Source organism: Apium graveolens, chromosome 8, assembly GCF_009905375.1.
Source record: "Apium graveolens cultivar Ventura chromosome 8, ASM990537v1, whole genome shotgun sequence".
Taxonomy (NCBI): domain Eukaryota; kingdom Viridiplantae; phylum Streptophyta; class Magnoliopsida; order Apiales; family Apiaceae; genus Apium; species Apium graveolens.
The window spans coordinates 221,461,697-221,482,966 of NC_133654.1; positions in this window are offsets into that span (position 1 = coordinate 221,461,697).

Below are 21,270 nucleotides of genomic sequence, written 5' to 3' on the forward strand. Positions count from 1 at the left end.
AGGTGACGCATTTGCAGTAAGTCGCGCATAAGGCAAGTTTTTCCCCTATTCTACTTTCAGAATAGTGACATTACTTCAGATGCTTATCACGTTTGCACTCTTTTGATTCTTGTGCATAATCACTGATACACACTTACTATTCCTTTATTCATATTTATTTCGATTCTTGATTTCTCAGTTTCCTTGAATTCTTGATTCATAATTCATTGGTTACACATTGATATTGATATATTCTGGTGATTAGAATATATCAAAGCATACCGCCAGAATATTTTGGGGATTGAGTGTGTCTTAATCCTGAGGACTGGGATATGACTGGTGCCTCGATATGGGCCGTAGTGCCTGGGTACCCGACTGGATCTATATATGGAGATATAGATCTGCATTATATTCTGACTGATCAGCAGAATATAGATGCGAACTTGTGTCCAGTTTAGGTAATTTGTACTCGCCAGTGATGGCCTTCTTTCTATTCTTGTGGGGTAATATCTTTGCAGATATACCCGGGATTACGGTTTCATTTAAATTGCTTTAACACTATTTATATTTTGTGGACTTGTTGAGCAATTTTTGGCTCACCTTTTTGTTGTTGTTATTCACCTTATTGTTTTCAGTTAAGAAGGAATATGAAACCCATCAGGACTCGAGTGGTAAAGAAGCGGGTCAAGCCTCGGGATCCTCTCATACCCAAGGTGTTGATCCCAATCCAGGAAGAAAGCTTTGAGTTGCTCGAACAGGTAGAGTGTAGATAGTTAGTGTGTGTGTTTGAATAAAAGATGGACTTAGTTTTAGAATTGAATAGACAATGGTTTGTGATAAAAAGAGTTTGTGAGATTTTGAATTTTGGTTTGTAATAAAGTAGTTAGAGGTTCTTGTTTTCATACTTCAACCTAAAAAGATCCTGGTTAGTGTTAAAGGGGTTTAGTTTCATTTCTTTATTAATTGTTAATCAGATTGTACAGGTTTGGTGATTAGCTAGTAACCCCCAGACTTATACCCCGGGTCTGGAGGGCGTTACAGGTTTGGCATCAGAGCTGTAGGTTTGGTCCCTGAAAACAAGAACATTAGGGTTAAGATAAGATAGGGAGATCACATAGGATATGAATAGTCAAATAGGAAGAGTGGTGTTAGGATTTAGGTCAGATTAGAATAAGAAAGTATAAATCTTAGGATTGTTCAGTGACCTTTCTTCTTTCTTTGATATATTATTAGATGGCGTCTTCAGGATATTCGGCTTCTTCGGAGAGGACAGTAATCGGGCCAGCAATACCAGTTATACCTCCAGTATCTGAGTACATGTTTCCTCCTCTACCACCTCCACCACCATTTCCACAGGAGCCAGTGCCACCAGTACAGGGGATAGCCCAGGACCCTATAGAGATGTTTGATTCATTTGAGTTCTTTGAGCCGATGGTTCCTTTACCAGTTGAGCATCAGTTTATACCGTGGATTGAGCCAGAGTTACCACCACCCCCAGTGTTACCTTCTATACCAGTGCATGCCCCAGAGCCGGACATAGTTCAGATGATTCCAGTCAAGGGGATGGGAGAGCATAATGTGGATTTACAGTTGGGATTACCACAGCAGGGTGCAAGTATACCGAGGGTTTCGTCACAGGAGTCAGTAGGTCAGGTTGCACAGCCGTATATGGTACCATACCATGAGTACAGGGTTATGAGGGATGATGTGGAGTATTGGAGAGCACAGTGTCGAGAGATTATGCATTTGTTTGACCAGAGGGACAGAGGACCGTTAGCGGCCCTACAGCCGAATTACTTTATGAGACAGAGATTACAGTCGGTTTTGATGAGTGCCACTTGGGAGCTCGATGATTTGACCCATGAAGGACCACCTTCTTTCGCAGAGTTCTACAAGATATTCTGCTTGGCACAGACTTTGGTTCAGGCACTTAGGGAGGAGCTGAGGCGTATTCCGCCTGCGTTTTGAGACAGTGACTTCGGAGTATAGATGTATATAGATGCAGCATAGTATAATATAGTGAGTAGTGTGGATGTATGTAGTAGTAGTTTAACCTGTAGTAGTAGTTTGACTGATAGTAGTTAGTGTGACTTGTAGCCGTGGGGATAACCAGCAGAGCGAGACTTTTTGTATCAAGCATTTACACCTGAGGCTGGTGTCATATATATAAAATGAACTTTTTCAAATTTCTTTTATTTAAATTTCAGTCTTTACAGTTTTGCAACATTTATCTTCACTTTATTGTTTTACAGCTTTTCATATTATAAATTCTGTTGAAAAAAGAGAAAGAAAAAAAAAGAGAAAGAAAAGAACAACCATTTTATTTAACTATTTACATTTCCTGTTTTTATATTAAACAACTATTTTCTTTATTCGAACCATGTTGTTAATACAAGAAAAATTGTTTTCTTACCTACTGTCAATTATTTATTAAACTGTTAAAGAAATATCACTTGTTTTATTATCAGAAGATGGCACCAAAAAGAAAGACTAGGACTGAGACTTCTAACAGTAATTCCGAAGCACAGACTAATGAGACCATGAACCAAATGTTCCATAAGATGCAACAATAAATGGTAATGATGCAACAACAGATGCAGCATCAGCATCAATAGATTCAACAACAAATGTTACAACAGCTAATTCGTCCGGAGCCTCAGATACCACCAGCATTACCTGTTATTACATTCAAATAGTTTTAATCGATTAAACCTCCAGAATTTGAGGGGTCTACTGATCCTATTAAGGCTACCACCTGGTTGAAAGAAATAGAGAAAGCATTTGCGCTAGTCAAGGTAGGTGAAGAGCAGAAGACTGACTTTGCTAGTTACTTGTTGAAAGGAGAGGCAAATTATTGGTGGGAATCTAAAAAGGCTTTAGAGGGTGAAGATGTTATTGCATGGGATAGGTTTAAATAATTGTTCTTAGAAAAGCATTTTCCTCGCTACGTAAAAAACCAAATGCAGATTAAGTTTTTGGAACTGAAGCAGGGAAATATGTCCGTAGCAGAGTACGAGGCCAAATTTACTGAGTTGGCTAGGTTTGTTCCAGAACAGGTTGATACTGAAGAAAAGTTAGTTCAAAGGTTTCAAGAAGGATTATGACCATGGATTCGTGGACAAGTTGCAGTTTTTGAATTAACAACGTATACTGCCGTGGTCCAGAAAACATTGATCATTGAAGGGGAAAGTGAAAGATCTCAGCAAGATAAAGGACAGGGAAGTTTCCAAGACCGCTCCAGCAGAAAATCGGGATTTCAAGCCCAGACAAATTTGAATTTCAAAAGGATAGGACAAGGTATCCAGAAAACAGGTAATCGTTTCCAAGCCCCCAGCCAGCAGGGAATGGTCAGAGTCCCAGTGCCGTACTGCAAGACATGTAATCGAAAACATACCGGCATATGTATTAAAAAGGATGTGATGTGTTACCGATGTAAGCAGAAAGGGCATTATTCTAATGAATGTCCAGTGGGAAAAACAACGGAAATTACTTGATTCCAGTGTGGAAAGAAAAGGCATATTGCTAGAAATTGCAAAGAACCAGCCATGTCAACCAGTATTTCAAGAGTGTTGGCATTACCTCCGCCGCCGCCTAATCAACCCAGAGCAAGAACTTTCAACATGACAATGAAAGAAGCAGTGCAGAGTCTGAGTGTAATCGCAGGTACGCTTTTGGTGAATTCCGTAAGTTCAAAAGTATTAATTGATTCTGGAGCTACTCACTCATTTATTTCTGAAGAATTCCTTGATAAGTTACATTGCGAAATCGAGTGGTTGGGCGAGACGTTAATTATAAAATTAGCGAATGACGACCAAGTTCCAGTAGATCGAGTATGTCCTGCATGCGATGTAGAAATAGCCGAACATTATTTTTCGGTAGACTTGATTCCTTTTAAGCTAAGAGAGTTTGATGTCATTTTGGAAATGGATTGGTTAGCGTGTCATAATGCTCAGATCGATTGCGCAAATAAGAAAGTCAAATTGTGAACTGCGAAAAATACAACGGTAATGTTCAAGGGCGAAAAATAGCGGAAGAAATTTTTAATAGTGATGCAGACCAAACGATTGCTTCGACAAGGATGTGAGATGTACATAGCTTACGTATTAGATACTGAAAAAGGAAGTCCTAAACTAGAAGACATTCCAGTTGTATATGAGTTCCCGGACGTCTTTCCAGACGAGCTTCCAGGGTTACTGCCAGATCGAGAAATTGAATTCACGATTGATCTAGCACCAGGTACAGAACCAGTTTCGAAAGCTCCATATCAAATGGCTCCAGTCGAGATGAAGGAATTGTCAACGCAATTGCAAGATCTGCTAGACCGAGGCATCATACGACCCAGTGTATCCCCATGGGGTGCACCGGTATTGTTCGTGAAGAAGAAAGATGGCAGTATGCGGTTATGCATTGACTATCGAGAATTGAATAAGCTAACTATCAAGAACAAGTATCCTTTACCGAGAATCGATGATTTGTTCGATCAACTAAAAGGAGCCGCATGGTTTTCGAAGATAGATTTGCGATCAGGCTATCATCAATTGAAGCTTAAAGCCGAAGATATTCCCAAGACTGCATTTCGTAAGAGATATGGACATTACGAGTTTCTTGTAATGGCATTCGGTTTGACTAACGTGCCAGCAACATTCATGGATCTGATGAATAGGGTATTCAAGAAATACTTGGACAAATTTGTGATCGTATTTATTGATGACATCTTGATTTACTCAAGGACAGAAGAAGAGCATGCTGAGAACTTGAGGATAGCTTTGGAAATTCTGAGGAAAGAACAACTGTATGTGAAATTCTCGAAATGTGAATTTTGGTTGAGAGAAGTACAATTTCTAGGGCACATCATCAGTAGAGAAGGCATCCAAGTCGATCCAGCGAAGATTGAAGCTGTGTTGAATTGGGAAAGACCAAAGACACCGACAGAAGTTCAAAGTTTCTTTGGATTGGCAGGATATTATAGAAGATTTGTCAAAGATTTTGCAGAAATAGCAACGCCGTTGACCAAGTTAACTCGAAAAAGTGAAAAGTTCGTATGGAATGACAAATGTGAAGAAAGTTTTCAAGAACTGAAGAATCGGTTAGTAACCGCACCGGTACTCGTATTGCCAGACGAGCATGGGAATTTCGTCATTTGCAGTGATGCTTCGTATCGTGGATTAGGATGTGTATTGATGCAGCACGGTAATGTCATTACATATGCTTTGAGACAGCTCAAACCTCATGAACATAAAAATCCTACTCATGACCTGGAATTAGCAGCGATCGTATTTGCGTTGAAATTTGGAGACACTATCTCTATGGTGAGAAATGCTAAATCTACAAAGATCATAAAAGTCTGAATTACATCTTTACATAAAAGGAACTGAACATGAGATAACGTCAATGGCTGGAATTAATTAAGGATTACGATGTTACGATCAATTATCATCCAGGGAAAGCAAATGTTGTGGCAGATGCGCTGAGCAGGAAAGAAAGATTGAATTTGTTAACTTCATGCGAAGAATTAGCCAAGGAATTTAATAGGTTGGAAATCGAAATCCGTGTTCCCAATGAATCTAGAGAAGCTATCTATGCTATGAATTTTCAACCAGAGTTGCTAGAGAAGATTCTTCGCTGTCAAGAAGAAGTGATGAGTCAGGATGACGACTTAACGGGAGAAAAAATCACAACTCAGAAGGATAATGAAGGGATTTTACGCTTTGCATCGAGAATCTGGATCCCTAACGTGGCAGAACTAAAAGAAGAAATATTGCGAGATGCGCACAACTCGAAGTATTCCATTCATCCAGGGAGTACAAAAATGTATCGCGACCTGAAGGAAAACTTTTGGTGGCCGAATATGAAGAAGGAAATAGCAGAATGGGTAAGTAAATGCTACACATGCCAGCGGGTCAAAGTGGAACATCAACGTCCGAGCAGATTATTACAACCGTTAGATATTCCAGAATGGAAATGGGAACATATAGCGATGGATTTTATGGTAGGACTACCACGGACTAAAGCAAATCATGATGCGATATGGGTGATTGTTGACAGACTCATGAAGTCGGCATATTTTCTACCGATTAACGAAAGATTTTCACTCGATAAGCTAGTGCACTTATATCTCAAAGAAATTGTGATGCGAAATGGAGTTCCAATATCTATAGTGTCTGATCGAGATCCCCGTTTCAACTCAAGATTTTGGAGACAATTTCAAGAATGTCTTGGAACAAAATTAAACATGAGTACCGCGTATCATCCGCAAACCGATGGGCAAAGTGAAAGAACTATCCAAACGATTGAAGATATACTACGAGTTTGTGCGATTGATTTCGAAGGCAGTTGGGATGAGCATTTACCTTTGGTGGAATTTTCTTACAACAACAGTTATCACACAAGCATTGGAATGCCACCGTATGAAGCATTATACGGAAAAAATGCAGATCACCAGTACATTGGGATGAAGTTGGAGAACGCAAGATTTTGGGTCCAGAATTAATCCAACAAACTAAAGAAAAGATCGAACTTATTCAAAAATGATTAGATGCAGCACAAAACAGGAAACGCAAATATGCAGATCAAGCACAGAAATATATGGATTATCAGGAAGGAGAACATGTATTACTCAAAATATCGCCATGGAAAGGATTGACCAGATTTGGCAACAAGGGTAAATTGAAACCACGATACGTCGGACCGTTTGAAATTTTGAAGAAAATGGGAAAAGTTACGTATGAATTAGCTTTACCGCCTCATATGCAACATATTCACAATGTATTTCACGTGTCGATGCTTAAGCGATATAATCCTAATTCTAGGCATATCATAGAATATGAATCGGTAGATATCCACCCTGATTTGTCTTTTGTAGAACAGCCGATAAGAATTTTAGATTGGCGAGAGAAAATGTTGAGAAATAAGTCAGTGTCTTTAGTGCGAGTTTTGTGGAGAAATCCTATGGTTGAAGAATCAACCTGGGAACTTGAGAGTGAAATGTTAGAGAAATATCCTCATTTGTTTTCATAGTGAGATTCGGAGGACAGAATCCTATTAAGGGGGGAAGGATGTAACGTCTGGGAAAATCTACGCCTGTATTATATTATATTTATAATAAATTATGTGTGTTAATGTGTCATTTATGTGTAATTATCCATCAAACCCTAATTGTAACGTGTTATGTGCATTCTGTGTCATTCCGGTATTTTTAAAATACTTTTCAGATATTTTATTTTTCATTTATCGTTTTCATTTCAAACGTTTTACGACCCGAACCATGATTTTAAAGCAAGTATTTCAAATAAAATATTGGGCCTTATTTTTCATCAAATGACTTTTACCATCGCATTATTCTGAACATCTAGGTATTTTATAAATTTTCTCGTTTTGCGAAAAATGACTTTTCCGGGCCCCATTGGGTGTTAAAAACCCCACAAAAATCCCATTTTTATTTTTATAAAATTACAGGACTTTCATTTATATTATTTCTTTGCATTTTTGCATTATTCACAATTTTTGGGAAATTTTGGCATATATATTGTATATATAAAATATTCTACACTTTTTAAAATTAATATGCCCCTAATTTTATAATTTTTTGAGTATTAAATTTTAGGGCCTTCATTTTATTTAGGAGTATTAATTTTACTACTATAAATAGCCTAATTTTATTTAATTATTATTAATTATTAACTAAAAATCAGAAAATTAATTGATTTTCTCTACAAACCGGGTCGGGAAGAACCAAGTCGGGTTGATGAATTAAACTGTGATTTTGATATGATTTCTTCACCAAATCAAGCAGTTCAAGTAGTCAAATCAAAGGTTTTGATCTGTTCTTTCTGTTTTTGATATCAATTTCATGTTTTAATGCATCGTTTTTGATTTTCGATTTCTAGGGTTTATGTTCGAATTAGGCCTTTTTGATTTCAGGGTTATTTTGATGTTTTGATGATTGATATAGCTTTGTTAGATGATTTACAGTCGATTCATGGTATTTAATTGATCAAACGATACTCAGATAGCAAAGTACGATTTCTAGGGTTTATACCGAATTTTCAAATCACAACTCGATGATTTCTGTGAATATTTGGTTCTTGTGATGTTAGGGGTTAGTTTGTTGGTGTTCTTAGCTGTAATTTGTACTATAGAAAGTTGAGTTTGGTTTACAGAATCAAAAGATAGGATTTTGGCCGGAGTTTAGGTCGGTGTTTGATCGATTTTGGCCGGAGAAGTTGTTACACGGATGATTTTGTTGAACAAATGGTTGGACTGAGTTGTTGATGTGATTTGCAATGAAAAGCACCCAAAAACCGTACGAAACGGTGCTGATTTGGGCCTGTAATTGATTCACCGGAATTCAGTGAAGTTGCCGGATTCTGGAAAAATCCGGTCATGTTCTTTATGATCCGGATTGTGACCCGGTTGACCCGTTTGGTTAACCCGGTTTTGATCTGAAATTGTTAGGGATTGATTTCTGACAAGTGTTTCTGGAAAATAATTTTTATTTTATTTTTATTAAATTTAAAAATCAGTTTTATTTATTTTATAAATCAATTAATTAAATTAATTAATTGATTTTTATTATAAATAATTCTGAATTATTTTCTAAAAATCAGATTGAATTATTTTCTCAATTATTTATTATTTATTTAATATTTATTTATTAATTATTAATTATTTAAAAATGAATAATTATTTTGATAATTAATTAAATAATTTTCAATAAATCATAATAAATTCATTTTAATTCCAAAATTATAGAAAAATCATTTCTAATTCTGATTTTTCTTAACTAATTATTTAAAAATTATTTTAGGGTTTTAAAAATTAGTAATAATTAATTATATTGAATAATAAATTGAATTATCAGTGTTTAATTGATAGTAATTAGACCGTTAGTCCGATTCGAGCGAAACGAAAACCCTTTGACTCAGAAAAATGAATTCTTTCCATTAAAAATAATATTAAAGTCTAATTTCTTCTAGAAATTAGTTGACCTTGTTACTTGTTTGATTGTCAGTCAAATGCGTGCCGAGACGAGTCCGAAAAACTCCGAAAAAAATGGGAACCGAGTCAGATAACGATCAGTTGAGCGATCAGCGAGTCGATTTTGATTCAAAAAATTATTTTAACTATAGAAATTACTATGTGCTTATGTGCTTATGTGTATTATGTGGTTAATCGAGTCTTACTTGTTAATAAATAATACATGAGTCAGTCATAAGCGCATGGGTAGACATTAGGAACAATATGAAGTCGATTCGAGATGCAATTAAAGTACGAAATGACTAAATCAGTCTATTTCTCTAACAGAAGCTAAGCCAACAAGGTAGGTTGAGTCGGTAATAGGCGAATGTGACGCATTTGCAGTAAGTCGCGCAGAAGGCAAGTTTTTCCCCTATTCTACTTTCAGAATAGTGACATTACTTCAGATGCTTATCACGTTTGCACTCTTTTGATTCTTGTGCATAATCACTGATACACACTTACTATTCCTTTATTCATATTTATTTCGATTCTTGATTTCTCAGTTTCCTTGAATTCTTGATTCATAATTCATTGGTTACACATTGATATTGATATATTCTGGTGATTAGAATATATCAAAGCATACCGATTGTTCCGGTTGCTATGCGATGGACTGGATAATGATATTTTGGGGATTGAGTGTGTCTTAATCCTGAGGACCGGGATATGACTGGTGCCTCGATATGGGCCATAGTGCCTGGGTACCCGACTGGATCTATATATGGAGATATATATCTGCATTATATTCTGACTGATCAGCAGAATATAGATGCGAACTTGTGTCCAGTTTAGTTCATTTGTACTCGCCAGTGATGGCCTTCTTTCTATTCTCGTGGGGTTATATCTTTGTAGATATACTCGAGATTATGGTTTCGCTTAAATTGCTTTAACAATGTTTATATTTTATGGACTTATCGAGCAATTTTTGGCTCCCCTTTTTTTGTTGTTATTCACCTTATTGTTTTCAGTTAAGAAGGAATATGAAACCCATCAGGACTCGAGTGGTAAAGAAGTGGGTCAAGCCTCGGGATCCTCTCATACCTAAGGTGTTGATCCCAATCCAGGAAGAAAGCTTTGAGTTGCTCGAACAGGTAGAGTGTAGATAGTTAGTGTGTGTGTTTGAATAAAAGATGGACTTGGTTTTAGAATTGAATAGACAATGGTTTGTGATAAAAAGAGTTTGTGAGATTTTGAATTTTGGTTTGTAATAAAGTAGTTAGAGGGTCTGGAGGTCGTTACAAGAAAGTTCTCTAATATTAGCGTAAAGAAGCCAAGATTCTTCAAGGGTAAAGGACAATCACTCAACAAAGACAACAACTGGAAAGGAAAAGGGAAGTACACATCTGATAGCAAAATAGTTACAAAACTGGATCTGTTGACAGATCAAAGATAAGGTGCTACAACTGTGATGAACTAGGCCATTTTGCTACAGAATATAGGAAACCGAAGAAAGCAAAGAAAGATAAAGCTTATCTTAAACTGGAGGCAAAGTATGAAGTTCTTCTGAAGAAATAACAAAGCCTATATTGCAGAGGGAAAAAGTTGGGATGACTTTGATAATGATGAAGATGAGGAAGTTGGAAATTATGCACTAATGGCCTTGGAGCAAGGAGAGTCATCCTCATCAAAATCACAGGTACCAACTCTCACTACCATTGATTTAAATGTGAGTCAATATAAGGAAACTGTAGAAAAGATGAGCACATAAATGTTTCACATTCATACAAGTATGGTTGATGCTAATGAAGAAGTTAACAAACTGACAAAGATAAATGAGAAGCTTGAAAATGAGAAACAAGAAGCTGAATTGTTGTTGGTAGAGCTTGAAGCTGTAAGACAAGAAAATGCATATATGAAGAATAAGCTCAAGTGTGCAAGTGAAATTGAAGCAGTGCTAAGGGAGAAGCTGGAAAAGAATGAAGTGAAGTTGAAGTCCTTCAAGAATTCATAGCTGCTAAAATACCTCAACAAAATGGAGTAGTTGAAAGAAAGAACAGAACATTAGTTGAAGGTGCTAGAACAATGTTGCAAGATGCCAAGTTGCCAACAAGTTTCTGGGAGGAAGCTGTTAACATTGCATGCTATACTCAAAACATATATCTTATTAACAAGGCCCATGGCAAATCACCTTACTCAATCATGTCTAAGAGAAAGCCTATTGTAAAGCATCTTCATGTGTTTTGAAGCAAGTATTACATATTAAAAGACAACTCTGAATATGTGGGAAAATTTGACTCAAAGGTTTTTGAAGCAATTTTTCTGGGATATTCATTGGAGAGAACTGCCTACAAGGTCTATGTGATTGATCGAAAGAAGATTATGGAAAGCACAGATGTGACTTTTGATGATGACAAGTGTCCAGGCTTGGAATGCCTTGATGATCATGAAGATGAAGCCCTTGCATTTGAAAACCTCAACATTAACAGTGATTTTGATGAAGAAGATGAAGCTACTGCACAACAGATGATGAATGAAGAATCTACTGAACAGGAAAATCATGAGAATGAAAGCTCATCTCAAACACCTGAATTTGATAGCACAAACTCAGGGGGAGAAAGAGAAGAAGGATCTACAAGTTATACCAATGATAAAGAAAATGATGAAGGCACAAGTCAACAAACTCACATAAGGAAGTGGGATAGAAGTCACACTAGAGAAACAATTATTGGTGATCCTACTGCTGGTGTGAGAACTAGAAGTACAACTGCTAATGAGTGCCTACATGCATGCTTTCTGTCTCAAGTAGAGCCTAAGAAAACTGAAGAAGCTCTAATGGATCCTAATTGGATATCTGTCATGCAAGAAGATGTTGAAAGGAACAATGTTTGGGAGTTAGTTCCTGCACCAAAAAACAGAAGTATAATTGGAACAAAATGGGTGTTCAGGAACAAGATGGATGAAAATGGTATAGTTACTAGATCAAGGAAAGGTTGGTTGCTAAAGGCTACTCACAGGAAAAAGGAATTGATTATGATGAAACCTTTGCTCCAGTTGCAAGACTTGTAGCAATAAGGATTTTTCTAGCATTTGCTGCACATTCAAATTTTAAATTGTATCAAATGGATGTCAAGAGTGCCTTTCTAAATGGTGAGCTAGAAGAAGAGGTTTATGTGCAACAGCTACCTGGCTTTGAAGATCCAGAATTTCAAGATTTTGTGTACAAGCTACTCAAGGCCCTATATGGACTAAAGCAGGCACCTAGATCTTGGTATGATACATTGTCAGAATTCCTACTTAAGCATGGTTTTACTAGAGGGACTATAGACAAAACTCTGTTTTACAAGAAACATGGTGATGATATGATCCTAGTTCAAATTTATGTGGATGATATCATCTTTGGCTCTACAAATGAAAAGCTTTTCCAAAGATTCTCCAGGCTTATGCAGAGTGAATATGAAATGAGTATGATGGGGGAATTAAGTTACTTTCTTGGATTACAAGCCAATCAAAGAAGTGATGGAATCTTCATCAGCCAAACTAAGTATGTCAAGGATGTATTGAAGAATTTTTTTATGGTTGATTGCTCACCTACATCTACACCTATGTCTACAGCAACAAAGTTGGATGAAGATAAAAAGGGCAAAAGTGTAGATATTTCAAGCTATAGAGGGATGAATGGATCATTTCTTTACTTAACTGCAAGTAGACCAGACGTCATGTTAGCTACATGTCTGTGTGCAAGATTTCAAGCCAATCCAAAAGAATCACATTTGATGGCTGTAAAGAGGATTTTCAAATACTTGAAGGGGACTCCAAACTTGGGATTATGGTATCCTAAGGGAACTGGTTTTGAAGCTGTTGGCTTCACAGATGCAGATTTTGCTGGATGCAGGGTTGACAGAAAGAGCACTAGTGGAAGCTGTCATTTTCTTGGACAAAGACTTGTATCCTGGTATAGCAAGAAACAACAATCTGTATCAACTTCTACAGCTGAAGCTGAATACATAGCTGCAGGAAGTTGTTGAGCTCAAGTGCTTTGGATTAGAAATCAGCTAATGGATTATGGCTTAGTGTTACACAAAATTCCTATCATGTGTGACAATACTAGTGCTATATCTATAGTGGTTAATCCAGTTAATCATTCTAGAACAAAGCACATTGATGTAAGGTACATTTTATTAGAGAACATGCTACAAATGGTACCATTGAGCTCATTTTTGTTCCAACAGAAAAACAATTAGCTGACATTTTTACTAAATCTTTGGATGAAGCAACTTTCACTAGACTTGTAAGTGAAATTGGAATGCTTAATTCTTCATCCCAAGGCAAGAACTCAGCTAATGTGTTGCAGCAAATTAATTTCTAGTAAATCAAAATAAATTTAATTTAATTGGAAATTAACTGAAATATGAATTATAAATATTTCAGAAATCTCTGCATATTTAATTTCAAAAACAAAAATTCAGCTTGGAACTTTTCAAATTCTAAGAAAACTGCCTAAATATTAATTTACATCTTCAATATGTAAAATTAACACAAAGCAGAATCAAATTGGTCAAAAGTATATAGAGAATTGAGTTCTCGATAAGTCTAACTGACTTATCGACAAGTCATTTTAAGACTTCTCGAGTGAGTTCTCGATAAGTCAATTTACTGAATTCTCGAGTGACTTCTCGATAAGCATTATTATGACTTATCGATAAGTCATTGTAGAGTTCTCTATAAGTGTAAACTTACATAGTTCTCTACAAGTATCCTTTTAGACTTATAGATCTAAGAACTAAAATAATTTAATTCAATAAATTATTTTGGTAAAACACTTTTGACAAAACTATTCTGATTTTATTTTGATCTATTCAAATAAAAATTGGAATCAAATTCAGTCCATTTCTAGACAAATTGGGTATTTACTTGACATCTCGATAAGTTAATTTTTAGTTCTCTAAAAGAGTAATTTAAAATGACTTCTCGATATGTAATTCTTTTTCAAACTGACTTCTCGATAAGTATAACCCAAATGTCTATTTTTGACTTCTCGATAAGTCATTTTCTTTTACTATAAATACCCAGACATCTCGATACATATACATACTTACATATTTCGAGAACTCAAGTGACCTAGCTTTTCAATCCAAAACCAATTTCTCTCTCATTTTCACTCCTTTCTCACTAATTTTTCTTACCCACTAAACTTCATACTCATAACAATGGCAGCCAGCAATATTGTTCCCTTCATCCCGAAGGAGACTAACTTTCTTGCATTTTTAGATGCAAACCAAGCACTTGAAATCTTCTAATGTTTTGTTAAGTTCCTGTCTGAGACCTACTTTATAGGGGCTTTCACTGCTAATCCTGTGTTGTACTTAGATGTGTTAGGGGACGTTTGAAACACAGCTACAACAAGGACAATTGTGCATGAGAACCAAGCTGCAACAATTTTGATAAACTACACAATCGGGGGACAACAGGTGGAGATCTCTGAAAATGATGTCAATCTGGCATTGGGCATTCATACTGACAAGCTGGTGGAGGCTCCAACTCAGGATGAGCTGTATGAATTCATGGACTTCATCAAGTATTTTGAGAAGATTAACCTGGCCAGCATGAACAAGAAGCATCTAAGGAGGGAATGGTCCTTTCGTTTTGACTCAGTGATAAAGGCCTTCACCTGTAGGAAGTTAGGGTTTGACAACATATCAAGTATTGTCCAGAAGCTGGTCTACTCAATGGCCCACAACAAACAGATCAATGTAGGACACTATATACTGGAGGAATTGAGCACCAGGATAACAATGCCATTGGAGTCAAGAGGTAAGGAAAATTTTCTACCTAGATTCATTATGTCAGCTTTAAACCATAAAGTAAATAACATACATATGCTTGAAGGAGTAAATAGGTCACTAATTGGAAAATGTAAGCAAGAATCCAAAATTTTATTTTGATCACTTCTTACTAAGAATAAGGTTCCAGTAAGTCTTGAGTTAACACCTTTCATGATTGAAAGATTTAAGACTTACCCTTATTCTATGCCAGATATGAGAACTAGTGCAAGTCAACCTAGTGTAACAATGGTTCCTGACCCTGTGGAAGCACAAACACAGGCACACCCACAGGAACCTACCCATGTTGAGCCTATTCCTTCTCTACTAATAGCATCTAGGAAACCAATCACTTCATTCTCTCAAAAGGGTGAAGTGAGTAAAAAGAAGAGAAAAGAGATAACCTTGAATGTTATGCATGAGAATGGTGAGGAACAAATAGAAGCTGAGTCACCCTTGATCAAGAGGACAAAGAAGAGTAAGAAATCTGAGCTGACCACTCAAACCACCTCTGTATCCTCCCAAAATGATGCAGTTGTAAAATGGGGACTAAACAGACTCTAGATACATCCTCTCAATAGGATGTGTTATTGAAAAGAGCATTCACCCCAATGCACCCTGTATAGAGTCTGCATAGCTAACACCTAAAGAAATTCAAGTGGATGGTAGGAAAAGTAAGGATGGAAAACATTGTGAGAGCACATCTATTGAAGCTCCCTCATCCATTCAGGGGGAGATGCCAACACTCAATTCTGAGCAACAAATCTTAAACTCACAAATTTCTTCCTCTCCCACAGCACTTGAATCCATTTCTTAAGTGCAAGCTAAATCAAGTGACTTGGTTCAAGAAACCTTGCTCACCACCCAGACACAACAATCAGATGGTGAGAGGCTACTAGATGGGGTAGACCTTGATGACACCATCAAAACCATGGGGGATTCATCAGTTTTTACTGAAGACCCCATGGATGTCACAAATGCACCTTCATGTGAAAATTAGTCTTCACAGACTATTAGGTTTGAGGGGGAGCTATCTAAATCCTCTCCAATTCAATCGGAGGTTCCTCATGTAGGAACAACTCCCCTCAAAACCCTAGCATAAATTTCTTTAGCAGTTGATGCTAGGAGTATAATTGCCAATGACCCTGATATGGGAGAGGCAAGTTTATCACATTCATGTGATAGTGCTTTGCAAGAAGCACAAGGGTTTGAGACTGGTGCACATGACAGTAACCCAGTCAAATCCCCTCCAATTTAATTGGAGGTTCCCACTACATGTGAGGAACAACAACTTGTCATCACCACAGAGCAATCTGTGAGTAAAACTATGACTTCTGTCACAGGTGGTTCTGATCAACCCTTAACCTCACAGCCTCAACAACACCTCCTCTCTCAATGGCTGCAAACATCTGACTCTCAACCTACATATGCGGATGATCTTCTTGTGTAGCAGATTTCTGGATTAGCAAACATCTCATAACATCTACTCACTTCAGACATGAGCGACCAAGATTATCAAGCCATTATGCTGACATACAATGAAGATGTTGAAAAATAGAAGGAGAAGATAGTGAATGATGCAGAATAAGATGGGAATGTGAATGCATGGCTATCTCAAGATTTTGTAGTGGAGATGGATCAAGTCTTGGCCAGGTTTAGGGATGAATATGTCACTATTCTTGGAAGCAATGCCAAGGTCTTGACTCCACAGGATATCTATGATGCAGTCACTAAGGTCTACAAAGCTCAACTCAAGGCTTTTCACCTATTCAGTAAAGCTCTAGAACTCAAGCTGACTGGTCATGAAGACAAGATAAGGAAGCCGGTGAAGGAGAAAATGGATGAGATTATACCATCTCAAATACAGATCACCTCCAAGTTCAAGCATTTTGTTGATCAAATGTCAAGGATGGATCTGACTACCATTGAAAAGGAGATCAAAAATCTCAAACAATCCTTCACTGCTCTTCATGAAGTAGTTTAAAAGCAAATCACCAATACAAATGACTCAAAAGTCAAACTGGAACAGCTTTACCAGAGCAGATATGAGCCTTCTTCCTTGCTCATGGATGCCATCAAATAGGCTGTGGAAGCAACCTTTGGCTCCTCATCATCTATAAGCTCTCATTAGCCTGGCTCAACCTCTGCAAATCTTCAAATTCAGTCTCTTCAAGGTCAAGTCTCTACTTTGCAAGCTTCAAATGACAAACTCACAACTCAAGTGCATGCTCTCACTACACTGGTGAAGATTCAACAGGTAGACATTCAAGCCTTAGTGGACTCCCACAAGCACCTACAAATGCAAAATTCAGTTGTTTTGGGAGCCATCATGGGTAAACTTAATATACCATTGCCTGTACTTCCTGAAGCTGTGATGCCTGAAATTCCTAATCTCCTTCTCATGCCTTCCAACAAGACTAAGGGGGAGATAGAGGCTAGGCTATCAAGATCAAGATCATCTACTCAAAATGTCCAAGTTGTTGAAAAGAGCTTAATTCAAAAAGTAGATATTGGTGTGGAGAGACTCATTAGGGCTGCTGAAGGACCAAGTCTGAGCAGGGAATTTGATGAATTGCTCAAGGCTCTAAGGGCTTCTCTCAACAATAACTTCTTCACCTACAAAAAGGCCTTGGACAGGACAATAAATTCTTTAAAGGTGATCTTGGTGACTAAGGACAAATTTCAGGAGAAGAAGATAGTGGTCAATATAAATGACTTCCGGGGTAGACATGTGTATGCAGGTGTCCCTCAATTATCTTATCTCTAGGAGGGCATCTGAGTTGGATATTTTGATAAGTAAAGTCATAGTGGTGATCCATGAAGACACTCTATTGCTAACTGAACTGAAAAATGCTCAAGTGGCTGCTTTTCCTAAAGCATACCTACAGCCAAGCAAGGGAGTGGCATACATCTGTCCTACCACCAAACACTTCAAACACTTCCAAATCCCTAAACAATGTGTCATGGCCAACAAGAAGCTAATCATGACTCTGGAAACTGAGTTAAAAGTAAAGAAGAATAAGACTATTGAAGATGAAGAGATGATCAAATTGTTGGGGAGATATCTAAGGAATGTTGAAGCCAACTTGCTCAAAACTCAAATCAATAAGGATAATTTGGATAATGATGAGCAGAAGAAATATGAACAAAAACCTTCTAGCTCAAATCCAAATCAATCCTCCAAGGCAACTGGTAGCAAAGATAAGAAGCAAGAAGAAAAGAAGGATGATGAGAAGAAGAGAGGAAGTAAGAGGAGAAGCAAGAAAAAACTTGATGGCTCAGAACCACATCAATCAACCCCAAAAATCCAAACAACTCTAGCTCAACTTTCAAAACCAACAACCTCAATCATCAAACCATCTCTAATCTCTAAGCCAAAGTTTATGTACAAACAAACTGCAAACACCTTCCTAAAAACAGTAATCATCTCAAACCAACTTCTCTCAAGAAAATCACAAACTTACCTTTAGACAAGTCTTCACTCAAAATTCACTACAAAACTGTTGGGAGGAAACCTAAGAAGGCTAAGGATGTTGAAAAAGTACAAGTTACTGAAAGGGCCATCTGGAACTGTTTCAAGCAAAGTGACTTTCTACCTCTAAATTGGTGCATCTCAGATGAAGATTATTTTCAACAACTAGCTGAGGAAATAGTTAGAGTCTGGGTTGTATCTCTAAGAGAAGTTAGAATTTACTATGAAGATGGGTCCTTCACATTCTTTGGTTGTGCTTTAATGGACTCTCTCTCTCACACAGAAATCAAGAGAGTGATAAGCTTGCTAAAAGATAAGGATACTGCTACAAGAGCATGGAGATCAATTTTGGCTGACCGTTTGATTGAAAGGGAAGAAAGAAGAAAAAAAATTAGGCTGAGTATGAAGAAAGGATAAGAAAGTATGATGAGGAAATTGAAATGTTCATTAAAAGATCAGAAGAACTAAAGGCAAAGGGAATGAGCGGAATCTCTAAGGATGGAAAGTTTTTAAACATTAAAGCTGACAAATTCTCAAGATTTAGGATTGATTTACTAGACAGTGGTTATGCAAAGGAAGACAGAATCAAACTTGCAGAAGCTCTAAGAGGGAAACCTATTATAGAAGAACTTGAAATTCTTGATTACTAAAAAGATCTCATTAGAAAAGAAGCTGAAGCAAAAACAGTCTTTACCTGATGCTTGTAACTATTTAAACTCTGTAAATCTCCTAATGTATAGAAGTTGTAATTGTGTCAACTTTTAGGTATTGATTTTATTTTCCATAGCTTGGGGTTAGTCTTGTTAACAGGCATGAATTTGTGTTAAGCAATCTTCTCACAAACTGGGGGAGATTGTTGTGCAAGATATGCCTGTACAATAACAAGACTAAGTCAAATTGACAACCCTAAATAAGTTGTATTGTTATCTTAGTTTGCATTTTGTATTGTAACATTTAAAGTTTGTAAAAATGTCAAAGAGCAGACTGGAGTCTTTTTCTTTAAACAGTATCAAGCCTAAGAATTCTATCTGGAAGAAGATCATGCCTCAGAAGAATTATGAAGAAGCTTGGAGTTGAATAAATCTGTTTTGAGAAAAATATTCTAAGTCAAGATCTCTACAAGTCACAGATTTAGTGTTATAGATAAGTCATTTGAGAACTCCAGAGTGACTTATAGAGAACTCAGGAAAGCTACTAAAGAACTCAGAGATATCGACAAGCCAAATTGAAGACATGGAGATTGGAGATATCGACAAGTCATTTCTTCACTAGAGAACTCAGAGTTATCAACAAGTCAAAATTCACTAGAGAACTCAGAGTTATCGACAAGTCAAATTTCACTAGAGAACTAAGAGATATCGACAAGTCAAAATTTACTAGAGAACTCTGAGTTATCGACAAGTCAAATTTCACTAGAGAACTCTGAGTTATCGACAAGTCAAAAAGTCACTAGAGAACTCAGAGATATCGATAAGCCCAAGTGAAGATATGAAGATGAGAGATCTCGACAAGCTAAATTCTCTTATAAAGAACTCAGAGACCTCTGCAAGTCACATCAATAATGGAGTATTAGAGATCTTGATAAGTCAATATATTTATCGATATGTCAAGATCTCTATATGCCTAACTGGAGATCTCGAGGTAAAATCTCAAAGTACAAATTGCAGACCAGTTCAATATCCAAGATTAATAAGCAACAAACAATCCAACCAGTTGGATTGACAAGTCTACAAAAAGCAGCTTGAAGAGTGTGCAAGATCAAGGGTGAATATTAACTGACAAAGGGAGATCAAAGTTAACACAGTATGCAAAGATATGCTAAGCCCGAAATGGAAGATATACTTTTCCTAATATGGAATGATAAGTGACAGTTTAAAGTGAATAACATTTCTTATTGTACACTGTGTAAACCAGTAGTTAACTATTATATAAAGTTAACACTAGTCCTTTTGTTAGAAGTAACAATTAGATCAGGAAATTCTTGTATTCTCTCAAGATTGAAGCTAAGCTCTTTATGAACAAATAGCCTAGAAATTTTGTAGCAAAACATTCTTAATTTTAATATAAAATTAAGTGAGTTTTGAAAGATCTGTGTCATTCATTGTTGCATGTTTAATTTCAGTCTTAACACATCTTACTACAAGATTTGATTTACTTTATTCACAACCAGATTGGCCTTTGGAGACTTTATTCATGAAGGTTGGCCCTTTTCTAAGCTACCTAGACTCATTTCATTGACAGAGATTTGCTTGACTTGTGAGTGGTGATGAAAGATCTTGTCTGGTTTCTGTATCTAACCAAATTTCTTCTGAATTTCTTTATCTATTTTCTTCCACTTGTCATCCAATTTCTTCTCAACAGCTGCAACATAAAGCATCTTGAGATTTTTCTTTGAATCAGGCTTAACAGCTGCTATTTGGATCAGATCAATGCTGTCCAATACTGATGACTTTGGTAATATAATTTTTGGAACTATTACTTGGCTGATTTGAACATTTAACACATGCTCCCCCTCACTGATTTGCTCTCCTTGACTAACTGGGATGATTGAATCTTTCTCCTCCTTTTTGTTATCATCAAGTAGAGTGGAGGTAGAAGTTTGGGCAGCCACCAGCTTTTGAAGCAACTGAGTTTTTTGTGCTTGATGTAGATGAATAGCTGTGAGAGAGGCTTCTACTGCATTCAGTCTTGTGTCTAAGGAATCCACTTTAGTTGCAAGATTAGAATTCTTCCTCAACTGTCTGTTGATGTCAAGCACTATTGTACCTGGAAATTTAGCATCCAATCTTTCAGAGACATCCTTCTAGACTTGGTTAATCTCTGTTTTGATTGAAGTGACATCTTGATTGTGTTGAAGAGCTTGAATTTGATGTAGTTGTAGAGAGTTGAGGTGTTCCTGTAGAAGCTTCTTGGTGCTAGCATTAGTAGTGGCTTGAAGAGCAGTTTGTGTCTGTTGAATGATGTGAAAAAGAGTTGTCTTGAAATGTTGCTCATCACACTCTTTAGAAAAACACCCAAGGAGGAATGTTTAATCTAGAGCTA